The sequence below is a fragment of the Heterodontus francisci genome, chromosome 1, assembly GCF_036365525.1.
Source record: "Heterodontus francisci isolate sHetFra1 chromosome 1, sHetFra1.hap1, whole genome shotgun sequence".
NCBI lineage: Eukaryota > Metazoa > Chordata > Chondrichthyes > Heterodontiformes > Heterodontidae > Heterodontus > Heterodontus francisci.
In genome coordinates, this window is record NC_090371.1 from 100,814,322 (window position 1) to 100,827,420 (window position 13,099).

The 13,099-nt window shown below is 43.9% G+C and overlaps 1 long non-coding RNA gene across 1 annotated transcript; it reads right to left on the minus strand.

The window, feature by feature from the left end:
• Positions 1–691: 691 nt before the first annotated feature.
• Positions 692–10,510, minus strand: LOC137382671 (uncharacterized). The gene is made up of 3 exons (XR_010977259.1): positions 10,398–10,510; positions 9,264–9,600; positions 692–1,429 (listed from the first exon to the last, which is right to left on the minus strand). It is a non-coding gene; the product is annotated as an uncharacterized lncRNA (long non-coding RNA).
• Between the last annotated feature and the right edge of the window lie 2,589 nt (positions 10,511–13,099).

Sequence of the window (13,099 nt, forward strand, 5' to 3'; positions counted from 1 at the left end):
AAATAAGGCACCTTGGCTACAGTGGGTTTGGTAGCTGGCTACTTTGTAATTGTTGGTTGTATATGTGAATCATTTGCAATCAATTTTTAATCTTTTAGCAGTATCATTCTAGTTTACACTTTATTGGCCCTGCTGTGCTAATTCTCATTCATATTTATTACTTCTCTTTGTTGCACTGCAGCAGATCAATTTGTGTTAAGTACATTAAATACACTAAAGTACATTTAGCTGACACCTGTAAAACAAAATAGTTTGATTGCAGACAGTGACTATTTGTATATACAGAGCCTCTAAATGTGGCAATTTTTGTTCATTCACCCTCATTCTCATTTCTCACCTTGACACTTTTCTTCTGACTCACCTGACATGTGACCCCAATTTGACATCTGGCGTGATGGCCTGCTTTACCTTCTAAGTTTTTGTGGCTTGCCTTCTGTCCTGCTTTCACACCAGTTATGATCAAGTGAGGAGGGGTTTAAGGGCTCCCCTCTTTTCCCACTCCTGGTTTGACCACGACAGGTTTATTTCTTTTTGAAGTGGATATACTTGCCCATTCATTGAGCGTTTAACTGCTTAGATGCCGTGATCATAAAAATAATCAATTGAACAGGTTTCCATGAGTTTAACAAAGAAAGACGTTAGCTTTATTGTACTTAAATTGATCTAAGTAAAATAATAAAATACGCTCCAACTTTCACACACACGCACAAATAAGTTACAGAGTGGGGAAGGATAAATTGGTCGAATTAAAATACAGATAAATAAAAGGGCTATGCAGTCTGTGGAGGCTAGTGACTCAGCTGGCTTCAGGCTGAATTCGGTGGTCGTGCAACTTTCTTTGGAGCCCTGAGGCTTCCAATTTGAAGATGTGCATGGCTGATTTGGTGGTTCTCCTGGAGAGAGCAATGTGGCTGATTTCCTTCAAGGGATATGTCTCGGTGGTCACAGTCAGCAGGCAGGGTTTGAAGCTTGCATGGTGGATTGGAGAGAGAGGGAGGAGGGACCCCGTTTGGGTCTTCTCTTGTCAGTCTCTAGCTGCTTGTCTGGTTGCTGCAGAGAAAACACCAGCTTAAGCATACAGATGGTCACATGACTGTTACCCACTGATTCAGGCATGGTGGTTACCAGGATGTATTCCCTCTTGTAACTTAATCAGTCCATGTCTAGGAATTCCCTTCTCACAACCAGAGTCCTATTGTTCAAGTGATTAGGTTTGTGTGGTTCTTCTCCACCAGTTTAATATTCAGGTGATGGCCTTGATGCCTTGCTAATGGGAACAGGATAGGTAGTTCACTTAGATTCTCCAGGTCATTTCTCTTGATGGGTCTGTGCAGCCAATCCGTCTCCATCTCAATGCATTGGAATCTGGAATACAGTGATGCAAATTGGGGTGGCCATCTTTAGCTGCCAGCATAAAGTCACCTTTTATCTGTTTTAAAAAAAAATTCAATTCAGGTTTCCAGCCGATGGATTAAAAATCATTTGATATAGCACGTTTTAGTGGCACCATCCACTATGACTTGTACGTCTTGATTGTTTTTTACATCTTGATTTTTTTTTTACATCTTCTGTGTTTTCATTCCATTTCTCACGAAAACCTAACACTACTTTGCTGGACTAGACCATGGTACATTTTTGTGTCTGAGAAATGTTCAGATCTGAATAATTAAAATGGACACAAAATGACATCAGGGCATGATTGTGAAATATCTAGAAAGGAACAGCGTCCCACCTCAAGGACTGGAAGAAACTGATCTGTGCATCTGATAACAGTATTAGAATGATGGACTGGACAGAATATCAATCATTGTGTGTTTCAGTGTATCTACTTTCTGAATAGCCTTTCTCATCTTCATTGTCGGTATTCTCGTGGCACACATCAAAGTAAGGCGACACTGGTGACTTGCTATAGTTATCATGAAGCCAATCATGGTTAATGTTGAAACTTTTATTTTAAAACTTTTTCTTCACTACACAAACAGTTGAACATCATGTTAGTTCCTCCTTAAATTCTTATAAAACTCTACCCTTGAAGCCCTGAATGACCCTAACTGACCTAGTTATCCTGGCTTCTAATAATAGTTGCTGCGCCTAAAACTGTAGGAGGCAATTTATTTGAAAGGCGTTAACTTTTTGGGCCCTTCATAATCTTGTTACCTAACACTTCCATATCATCTAATCTAAGGGGGAATTAGGTGGAAGTGCTAAGATCCATTAATTGTAGCCAGGTTTAATGTATTGCTTCAATTCTTATTTTGCATAATTGAGCAAAATACTTTACTGGGCTCCCTGATGGCTCAATTGGTAAAGGGAGTTTTTAGCAGTATAGTCCAAACTATAACTGACTTAACTGATCTCAGCCCAGGTGGAGGTAGGAGCATGATAATTGTCTTCAATGGAGTGGAAATCATCAAAGTTTCCTTCCCGCTGTCGATTACTATCCCACTAACCCTACAGAATAGTGCAAATGTTTGCATGTCGGGTGAGGACAGAACTGATCTTGACTGTGATGCTCCTCATGATAAAATAGCAACAGTCCATCAGCATCTGAAGCTGCACATAATAATGGTCACTTGGGCAAGACACCAGATGGCACAAGTGGAACCACCACCCAATAACAATAAACATTGTCAGGAGAGGAAGTGAAGAAAACTGGCAACAAAAAAAAGGTTCTGGAGAAAGTGTGCTTAAGATTGTCTTATATCAGAATGATTTCTATAAGATATTATTCTGTGTGTAAAATGGAGGAAAAGTTGAGAAGCCAAACGTTGGATTTGTTTCATATGGCGTATCAAAATGGCAAAAGCCTTTATTTGTATGCATTGACATTTGAGATCACAGGCTGGATTTTACAAAGCCCTCGATGTTGTGATCCATGGCGGGGGAGGGGTGGGGCCTGAAAATGGCTCAGGATGAGGCCTCCAACGGACCTTGACTTTGTGAGGATCCGGCCCAAACATCCCGGGAGCAGCGAGGCTCTGTGGCGTCCCCCTTCTGCCGCTGGGCGACTGGACCACAATTTAAATATGCAAATGAGTAAAATTAATGATTTTACATAGATTTACCTCCAATCTTGTGGGCGCGTTGCGATCTTTGGCAGAGTGGCCGGCATTCCTGCACCTTCAGATCCCTGTCTGGGGAAATGCGGTGCCACACTGATGGGGAGGGGGCAGAAGGTAAGTTTGTCAGTGCGGGGGGGGGGTGGGGTGATGGGGTCAAATAAACGTAATGGGTGTAGAAAATTGTGGGAAGGGTTGAATTTAAACTTTGTGCAGTTTGGGGGGAAGGTCAGATTTAAAAGGTAAGTGCTTTTGGGGGGGAGGGCAAATAGTTATTGTAATTGTTATGGGGGGGTGAGAAAGGGGCAATAGAATTTTATTTATTTAATTTTGAGGGGTAGGACTTAAAAAATTTAAATTGACTGACAGGGCTCGCTGACCATTAAAAATGGCCCCAGCACCTGTGCACAGACAGCTGATGGCATTGCCGGCAACAGACAGCCTGCCTTCTCCACGAAATTGGGGGTGGGGTGGGGTGGGGGGGGGGCAGCTATTTAAATGAGCCGCCATACTTGAGATTGGGCAGCTGTTGTGCGGGCTGCCATTGTTTGAGCTCACCACCGAGATTGGCGGCGAGCTCTTGAAATCCAGCCCCTCATGTGTACAGCAAGCCAAAGTATACAAAGGTATTTATCCAAACATGTTTAACTGGTACGTGGGTAATGAAAAATTATAGTTGTGACTAGCTTAGGTAAATGAATTGTATGGATTAAGAATTTGTGTTGCAGGATGGACTTTGATGGGTACAACAATAGTGCTGAAGGCAATTGCAATCAGATCCAGAAAACACCAACAGAATGCACTTGGCTAGGGTGTTAGGATATACAGAAAGCCAGTGACATACATGTTCCCAGGACAGATGGGAGGACACTTATGACCAGCTATGCAACTACAGAACTAAACCAGACCTTAAGAATTCATAGAGAACAGCCTTTATTCAAAAAATAATCAATAGCTCCTGCAAAGGTTGAAAAGGTTAATGCACCATATGCTGAAGTGCTGCAGACCAGGGAGCCCCAAATTTAATGCCTTGTCTATTCTGGGCTTGTGAGGGGAAAATCAGAAGGATTCCTGCTCATGATGTCCTCAGGCTATATGTACATGATGTGTATGTTTGTTTATATGTGTGTGTGTGTCTGTGTCTGTGTGCCTGTGAGTGTGGATGTTATGTAAGAAAGAGTTCCAGCTTGATTATAGTGCTATCCACAGTAAAATTGCCTATGGATGCTCACTGCCTTGGCTCACTCTAAGGGAGTAATTTGGCTTTATGCAGTGGTGTGAAATGGATGATAGCGAATCAGCAGCGCATTTTATATCCCTCTCAATTTTTTTCCTTTGGAGTTAATCCCTATAATAGTGAGCATCTGGGTGAAGGTTGTCTGTGAAACTGTATCCGAGCAAAAGTCTGTGGGGGAAAAATTGGATTGGGCCTGATATTGGATGCAGAGATGACAATGTGTGATTATCCCACACTCTGTCTGTTGAAGCAGGCAGTGTGCAAACTTCGTGCTGCCTGCTCATCAACATGATTGCAGTGTGCAGCCCAGCACGGAACATGCAGCTGACTGGCTGCACACTCAGCAGGGGGCCCAGGTATATGCATGGCTAGCCCGATGAACAGGTAGTCTGTACCTCTTAAATGCAGCCTGCCCCTCTTTTGCTACAGGAAGGCTTGACTGGAAGGTACAGGTACAAGCCAGAGAGGCCTCCCAGGTTTTCAGATGGAGGCCTTAGTGATGAAGGTCAAAAGCACAGAAGCCATGAGGTGGATTTTCAAATGGCAGGACTGGGTGTGGACGCAATTTGAAAATCATGGTCCCGGATGTCATCTCTGGAACCCGACACCTCCTGGATAGTCCTTAATTTTTTAATGTGAGGGTGGGGGGTGGGGGGTGGAGGGGGAAACAGAGAATGGGCTCACCTCCAATTAAGAAGTCATTTAAACTCTGTTAGGAGCTTGTTAAGGTGGCGGGGGGGCTGTTCAACACTGCAATTTTCAGAGAGGAATCGGTGAGCCCAACCAGTTTGGTGCAGAATAGTGCACAGCTTTCGGGCTCGCAATGGGCAGGGGGCTAACTTTGTTGTTTGAGGAAGAAATGTTTTTGGCCTATGGGGGATCTTGTGCCGGGCCCAGAGTAGGACATTTTCTTTCATTATGGAACCACTGCCTCACCTGTTCACTCTGCTGCCCTCTGAGGAACTCCTCGCTCTCCTCGGCAAGGCACCAACAGGCCACATCATAGCTGCCACTTGCTTTGTCACCGGCACCAAGCAGGCAGCCGCCACCTCCTGCAGGCATTCAGTGCCACTAGTTGGGCACTGAGCTTGCCTTCTGCCCAATTAGGGTATTACCATTTGCAGATTGCATCGTGACAGCGACACATCTGAGGCATAGGGTCAGGATCCGGAAATCATCCGGGGGTCGGGTACCGGCCCCCTTTTTGAAAATTCAACCCCATGTTTCTGCAGGGGGCAAGAAGGGCCTCACGGCACACACTGTGAAGGGAATGGAAACAGGTGGCCAGGGAGTCCAATGCAAGGAGTCTGGTCCCGAGGACCTGGCTGCAGTGCCAGAGAAAGTTCAATGAAGTCACATGGGTGGTTAAGGCCAGTGAATGAATCTTCATGTGACACCTCCTACCCTGTGCATCATCGCACACTGCTCAATGTACCACACTCCCATCACTCACCCATTGATAATCAGGACTGAGGCTTAACATTCAGTGACTTCACCTCACCCTCACACATTTACCAATGCTGCAAGCCTTGCACCAATGTGCCTTCTAAGCTGCATGAGTGCTCAGAAGTCTAGAATGTACCATGCAGGGAACAAACAGGCAGCACACAAGTAACATTCCTTTGAAATGCGAGTATGCACAACCACGCAGCAATTCTTAAAGGGATACACAATGCAATAATAGTCCATGCACAGCAAACAAAAATTAGAGGGAACATTGCATTACACCCACCTCACGTAACTTCCACATACTTCCAGCTATTCAACTGTGGCAGGCATATCACCCAAACACTTTGCAATATACCCACTGACATTCTTCTTTCTCTCTTGTGGGACAAGGTGGCACCTAACCACAGGAATCAGCAGAGGACAACATACCTGTATCTCCTGGGCCGTTTGGAGGAGACAGTACTCCACATCATAGGGCTGACTGTGACTGAAACCGTTGCATCCAGTGTCACCGAGAACATTCAGGATGATGGTATGTTCCTGTCTTATGCCCCTTCTCAAATCTCACTTCACCCTCATCCTGCTATCTGGCATGAAGTGCAAGCTGCAAATGGTGTAACCAGGACCTCTTGCATTGTAGCCCAACCACTTCCCTCACCCCAACCCTCCCGTTCGGCATTTTTCAGACAGCCAAGATTTTCCATAGTGTAGCCTCACTATGAAGGGTGAGAGCAACATCAAACCTCTGATGAGGAGGCACCATCACTTGATCTGACATTCTCAGCCAGATAGTGATACTGTGCATACCTTAGAGGGTAATATAGAGTCGGGATCAGCATGTGGTGAGTCGCTGGGTGTGACTGGGCTGAAGTAAAGGCAGGGGGAAAGGATAGTTTGTGTACCAGCTCATCAGACTGTAATGCTGATGAGGAGAATGCTGATGAGGATGCACACAGTGATGCTTGGTGCATTGACAAGCCTGCTAGACAGCCTGTTATCACCATCAAGGAGCATGGTGTAGTCCGGCTCCAACTTGGCACAGGGCTTTGTGCAGAGCTTGGAGCCCATCCTTTACAGTGTGAAAGGGGGGGCCAACTGCCATAACAGCATTTGTGGAGATGGCCATGATGCAGCGTCTGGTGGCCGATGTCTCAACTTCCATTGCGGCACAGGAAGAAGCCACTCAACATTTGAGTACTGAAGTGGATCTAAGACTGAGTTGTAGGAGGTGTGCCTATGCTCCATTTCCAAGTCATGCTGCAGCCCAAGAGGTACTGCATAGCCACCATTTCTGAAGCAGGCTTTCTCCTGATAGGCCTCCCAAATTCTCTGAGCTCCTTATCAAAGTCCAGCATCACTCCCTTGTGAATCCAAGATGTTTGCAAAACTCCTCCAATAACACTCAGCACAGTACATCCATTAACTCTGCAGCAGCGAAAGAAAGCTGAAAGCACCCCACCTGAAGGTTGCAAGGTTTGTCCTTTAAACAGTGCTGGTGGTGGTGGGGGTGCAGCTAAACGCATGTTCTGCTGGGAGTGATTAAGAGGGAGTGTTAACAGGACCTGCGAGATCCAAAATGGCAGATACTGCACCAAATCAGCATTCAACGCTGTTTGACATCATGATCCGCCTGTCCACTCTGCATGCTTTGGGCACATACGTGGCCAAGATGCACCGCGCAGCCCATGCTGAAAGTGAGTAGAAGCATCTGGCTGATATTTTCTGAGTTTTGAGCTTCCATGTCACCAGCGCCAACAACATTACGGAGCTGAATTTCACAGCCTGTGCCTTTGTTTTTATCCATATTTTCTCCTTTCACAATCAAAATATAATTTATTTATTTTGAGCACAGGGATGGCTATTGGCACATTGATCACAGAGAATTAAATGATGTAAGCACTACTGAGTATTGAAGGTGACTGCACAAGCAGCAGGGATTTGATTGTTGGTAAGGGTTCACTTGTTTACATTTCGGAGAACACTGTGGTATTTTAGTGCACATCTGGATCTTAAAGAGCCGGAAAACACATCCCTTTAGATTACTGCAGGAAGCTCACATGTTTATGCACAAGAGGAGTAAAAGGAATTGTAAGCACAAGGCTTCAAAGCCTTGCCGATGAGAAACATATTGAAGGCTGTAAGTCAATCACAGAAACTACCTCAGAGCACAAAATGTTACTGTAATAAACCCATTCCAGACACCAAACAAAATTATTTCTCAGCCTCCGAGAGGCTGTCATTAACAGCTACAGCACAATCCCTCTCAAGCCCTTTGTCACACTGGACACTTGGTTAAAGCTGAAGCAGGATAGCTCAGGAAGTAAAATTGAAGTGCTATTACAAGCAATTGTCTGGGTTCCTACTTTATAAAAAGAGATATCTATTTTGAAGGAGCTAAGGTCACGCTGGGAAGTAAAGCAGAGATCACAATCTGAAAGCTAAATGTGAGATTGATGTAGTGCACAAATGGAGATGATTTGCAGATTTGTAGGAGGAGATGCAGAGAGGCCTGAGGAAATGAATTAGGCAGAAACATGAAGCACAGGTTTAATTTAACATGGTAAAAAAACAAGATAAGCCCTTTGACACTGTTGTTGTCAACATGTCTTCCTTCTTTTTGTGCAGTTGATAAACAATTCAAAATGAACTCAGAAACACATGCCTGAGGATAAAATTTGATAAAATATTAATGGCACACAAGTTTTAAATCTCTCACAAACATATTTTTCGAACTTAAAAGGAAAAAGTGCTAAATATGCACAGCAACGTAATCACCACCTGAAAGAGAAGGACAGGTTAATATTTCAGAACAGAGTGTTCTCACACCCAGCTATTCAAAATCCATCCCTAAATTTATGTCGTTGGTGAATTTATTTTGCTCGTTAAGGTAAGGGATGTCAGTAAAACCAATATTAAGTACTCCCAGTATAATATGGAAGGTGGGGACTTTAACGCAATACACCCAAGGGAAACCTAGGGCTGGATTTTATGGGCACCCCCTCACCCCGAGGCGAGGGGGCCCATAGCAGTGCGACGGCTGGTGGGGACAGAGAGCCCATCGCCACCCTGTTGCCAAGCGATTTTGCTGGAGATTGGATAGGCACTTGTGTGGTGTGAATGTAACTTGACACTTATGAGCCCAAGCCCGAATGTTGTCCAGATCTTGTTGCATGTGGACACGGGCTGCTTCAGTATTTGAGGAGTCGCGAATGGTGCTGAACATTGTGCAATCACCAGCAAACATCCCCACTTCTGACTTTATGATGGAGAGGCAGCCATTGATGAAGCAGCTGAAGATGATTGGGCCTAGGACACTACCCTGAGGAACTCCTGCAGTGATGTCCTGGGACTGAGATGACTGACCTCCAACAACCACAACCATCTTCCTTTGTGCTAGGTATGAGTCCAACCAGTGGAGAGTTTTCCCCCCAGATTCCCATTGATTCTAGTTTTGCTAGGGCTCCTTGATGCCACACTCGGGCAAATGCTGCTTTGATGTCAAGGGCAGTCACTCTCACCTCACTTCATGGCATCAGTTGCAGGTCTGTGCCATCATCTGCAAGGGCACCCAGAGCTAGTCCGTGCCACAGGGAAGGCCAATTCTTTCTTCCATCATCTTTTGTCAACCTCACTGCACTGCTATCCTCTGAGATTGATGCCCTGGAGTTCCAAAAAGAGCACGATCCTCGCACCCTCGTCATGCCCCAGCACATCTACTTTGCCAGTCATCAATGGGTTTCGATGTTGTTCCAGTCTATTTCATGCCCAGAGACAATTTTTCTGATGCTTCATTTGTTTTGCCACCCAATGGGTTTTGCCAGCTACATTTTGTGATCAAAATGCTTTTTGGAAAGGCTGAAATATACAAAGAAAAAATCTACAATGATTTTTAATGCTAACATCTATTTTGCCCTCATGAGAAGACAGCAGCATAGAGTGGGTGATTTTGTGCCCCAATCCTTGATAAACTCCCAGCTTTTTAGATCCAATACAGTGAATAATATAGGAAAAAACCTAGGAAATCCTGATGATCAGACTTGCAGCAAACTGATCAGTGTGGGCTTGCTTTTCAGATGCTGCACCTTTTTCTGTGGGCTATGGATAATTTACTCTATGGTATGCTGAGCTCTCAATACGGTATTCTGACTGCAGTAATGAGCTGAATCACTGTAATACTCGAGTGCTCAGAATCAACTTGCACTCAACATCAATTTCAGAACATTCGGGAAACAGGAGAAACGAGATGACTAACCAGTACTCATTAACTTACCATTTAATAACAATCAAATATCACTGACATTAGGTTTAATGGTGTCAGTGATTTCCAAAGAAATAAAAGCTGCACTGCTTCAATATTTCAAGTCTCCCTCACGGCCTGTGAAAGATCTTCACAACAAGCAAAGTAGGAGCTTGGACCGACCAGAAATCCTAAACACTCAAAAAAACTGTTTACATCACTTGTCATTCACTTTCTCATTTGCAAACTTTTTGACATCTGCATGCAGCTGATGGCCATTGCACAATAGGTTTTTACAGCTGATAAATATGCACACAACATCCAGTGTAGGAGAAACAAAGAAGCTAATTTTTATTTGATTATTTTTTGTGTGTTTGTATAATATTTGCACTCTGAAAACAATCAGCAAGCTTACATAATGGTTCCCTCCAATGTTTCTGATTGGCATCAACTTCCGTTTCCCACATTTTGTTTCCTCTTGTGGAAAATGGAGCTCTCTGCAAGTTTCTCAATTTCTGCTTTTGGGGATGTATTCAGTCAAAGGCAAACCAGAGAAGAATGGATAATAGCTTCTTCACCGAGTTCATACAGGAACAGCTGCAACCTGAGGGCTTGGGCACGTCATTACACCCACTCTGTGTTTCCTGAGTACAACCCTGTGCTAGATTAACACAGAGTTCGAAGAAGAGTGCAAATGTTTACCAGTGCAGCTGTTTTCTAAAATAAGATATTTCTTCACTGATAGAATTTATTATATTATATACATATAAACATATCATCAGGCAGTCACATTAACTGAGAGAATGTGCTTGCTATAAAGTTTCAAACAGGCCAACTGCCAATCTATCTTTATTACCAAATTCCATGCGTGCCACATGCTATTACAATGAATTGCACAATCATACTTACCTGGGCTTGTTTTCAAACTTACGATTAGAGAAACAAACCACCATGGAAGGCCACCATTCAGCCCATCGTGCACGTGCCAGCTCTTTGAAAGAGCTATCCAATTAGTTGCAGACCCCTGCTCTTTCCTCATAGTCCTGCAAGTTGTTCCTTATTCGATAATGATAGATAGTACCAGTGATCATTTGCGCAGGTGGAATTGATGTGTAGGACATGTTTCATCCATGAAAAAGAATATAGGTGCCAGACCCTAGCATCTGAGTGTAAGGGTCAAGGCTGAAGTGTTTTCCAGCATTTTCAGCAAAAAGTATCAAATGGTCAAAGCCATTTGACCTCCTTCTGAGGTACCCACCATTATAGATGCTATTACCCAAGCAATGTAATTCATTCCATGTGATGTTCAAAAGGAGTAGAGTGCTCTAACTCGCAGTAACTATTGGCTCTGATAATATCCTGGCTTTAGTGCTGAAGACTTGCACACCAGAACCAGCCATGCCCTTAGCCTAGATCACAGCGCAGTTATGACATTGGCATTTACCTAACACTGTGGAAGATTGCTCAGGTACATCATATTCAGAAAAAATAAAATAAATCTAACCCAGTCAATTACTGCCTTATCAGCCTCTTCCCAATCATCAACAAAGTGATGTATGGAGTCATCAATAGTGCCATCAAGCACCACCTACTCATGAATAACCTGCTTATTCGTGGTCAGTTTGGCTTCTGCCAAATCCACTCAGCTCCTGTTGTCATCACAGCCTTGATCCAGGCATAGATGCAAGAACTGAATGCCAAAAGATAGCAGTTGTCCTTGACATCAAGGCCACATTCAATCAATCACAAAGGAGCCCAAGCAAAAGTTGGATCAATGCAGGTCAAAGGGTAAACCCTGCAATGGCTAGAGAGTCGTACCTGACACAAAGGAATGGCTGGTTGTTGGAATCCAAACATCACACTTCCAGGACATTGCTGCAGCATTCCTGAGTGTGTCTTTGGCCCAACCATCTTCAACTGCTTCAGCGGTGACCTGTACACTGGCATATGCTTAGGAGTAGGGATTTTTACTGATGATATCACAAAGTTCAATTTCATTCAAAATTCCTTCAATAATGAATCAGCCAATGACAGATTACAGCAGGACTGGGACAACTTCTAGGCTTGAGCTGACAAGTGGTCAGTAACATTAGCAACACATATTAAGCAATGTCCATCTCCAGCAAACAAAGACCCAACCACCTTTCCCCACCACCATTGCCAAGTCCTTCACCATCAACGTCCTGGAGGTCATCATTGACCAGTGGCTTAACTGGCCTGTCTATATCAACACCATTGTTACACAAGCAAGACAGAGCTTGGTAATTATGTGGTGTGGCTCACCTCCTGTCTCTTTATAGCCTCTAGAAGGTTCAAGGCAGGAGTGATGAAATACTCAAGGCATGCCAAAACACTTATGAAGCTTGACACGATCTAGGACAGAGCAATCTGCTTGATCAGCACTTCATCATCCAAAGCAATATCAACCCCTTCCATCAAAAGCGCACTGTGTCTGCAGTATGTATACAGATGCACTGCAGCAACTTACCAAGGCTACTCCAATATCCTGTAATTGTCTGCCTAACACTATTGTGGGACCACCATCACCACAAGGACTGCAATGACCACCACCACCTTCTCATGACAACTAGGGGTAAGTACAATAAGTGCTCACTTATAAACTCAGCAAAACTGCTTCTCTAAATGCCCTTCTCCTCCTGAGGGACAGCTCTCCCAAATAGTAGTCCAGTGAGATTCCAGAATATGTATTCATCCTCACATCCGTGGTACATAACCCATATGACGAGAAATCAGGAAAACTGGAATTTCAGGGTCAGTATTAGCAGCTTTAACTGGGAGTTTGTTCCAAGTATCCATTACTTTCTGGAAATAAATGTTTCTTCTAATCTCTAGTCTTATTTGAGGCTTGCCAATCCTCTAGTTCTTCACTCACAATGAGTTAAATAGCCTGCTTAAAGCTAGATTATATACAGCTCCCATCATTTGAAATCCTGGATCAGGCTGAGACAGTTGGATGATATTGTTTGTACAAGTGAATAATTGGTGTGCTTTTTAGTGACATCGAGGAATGGTTAACAGACTGTCCCGATGCAATTACTTTATTCAGATGGTGGAGATGGATTGTGTCAATAAATTCAAGACTGAGCTGAATGGAAA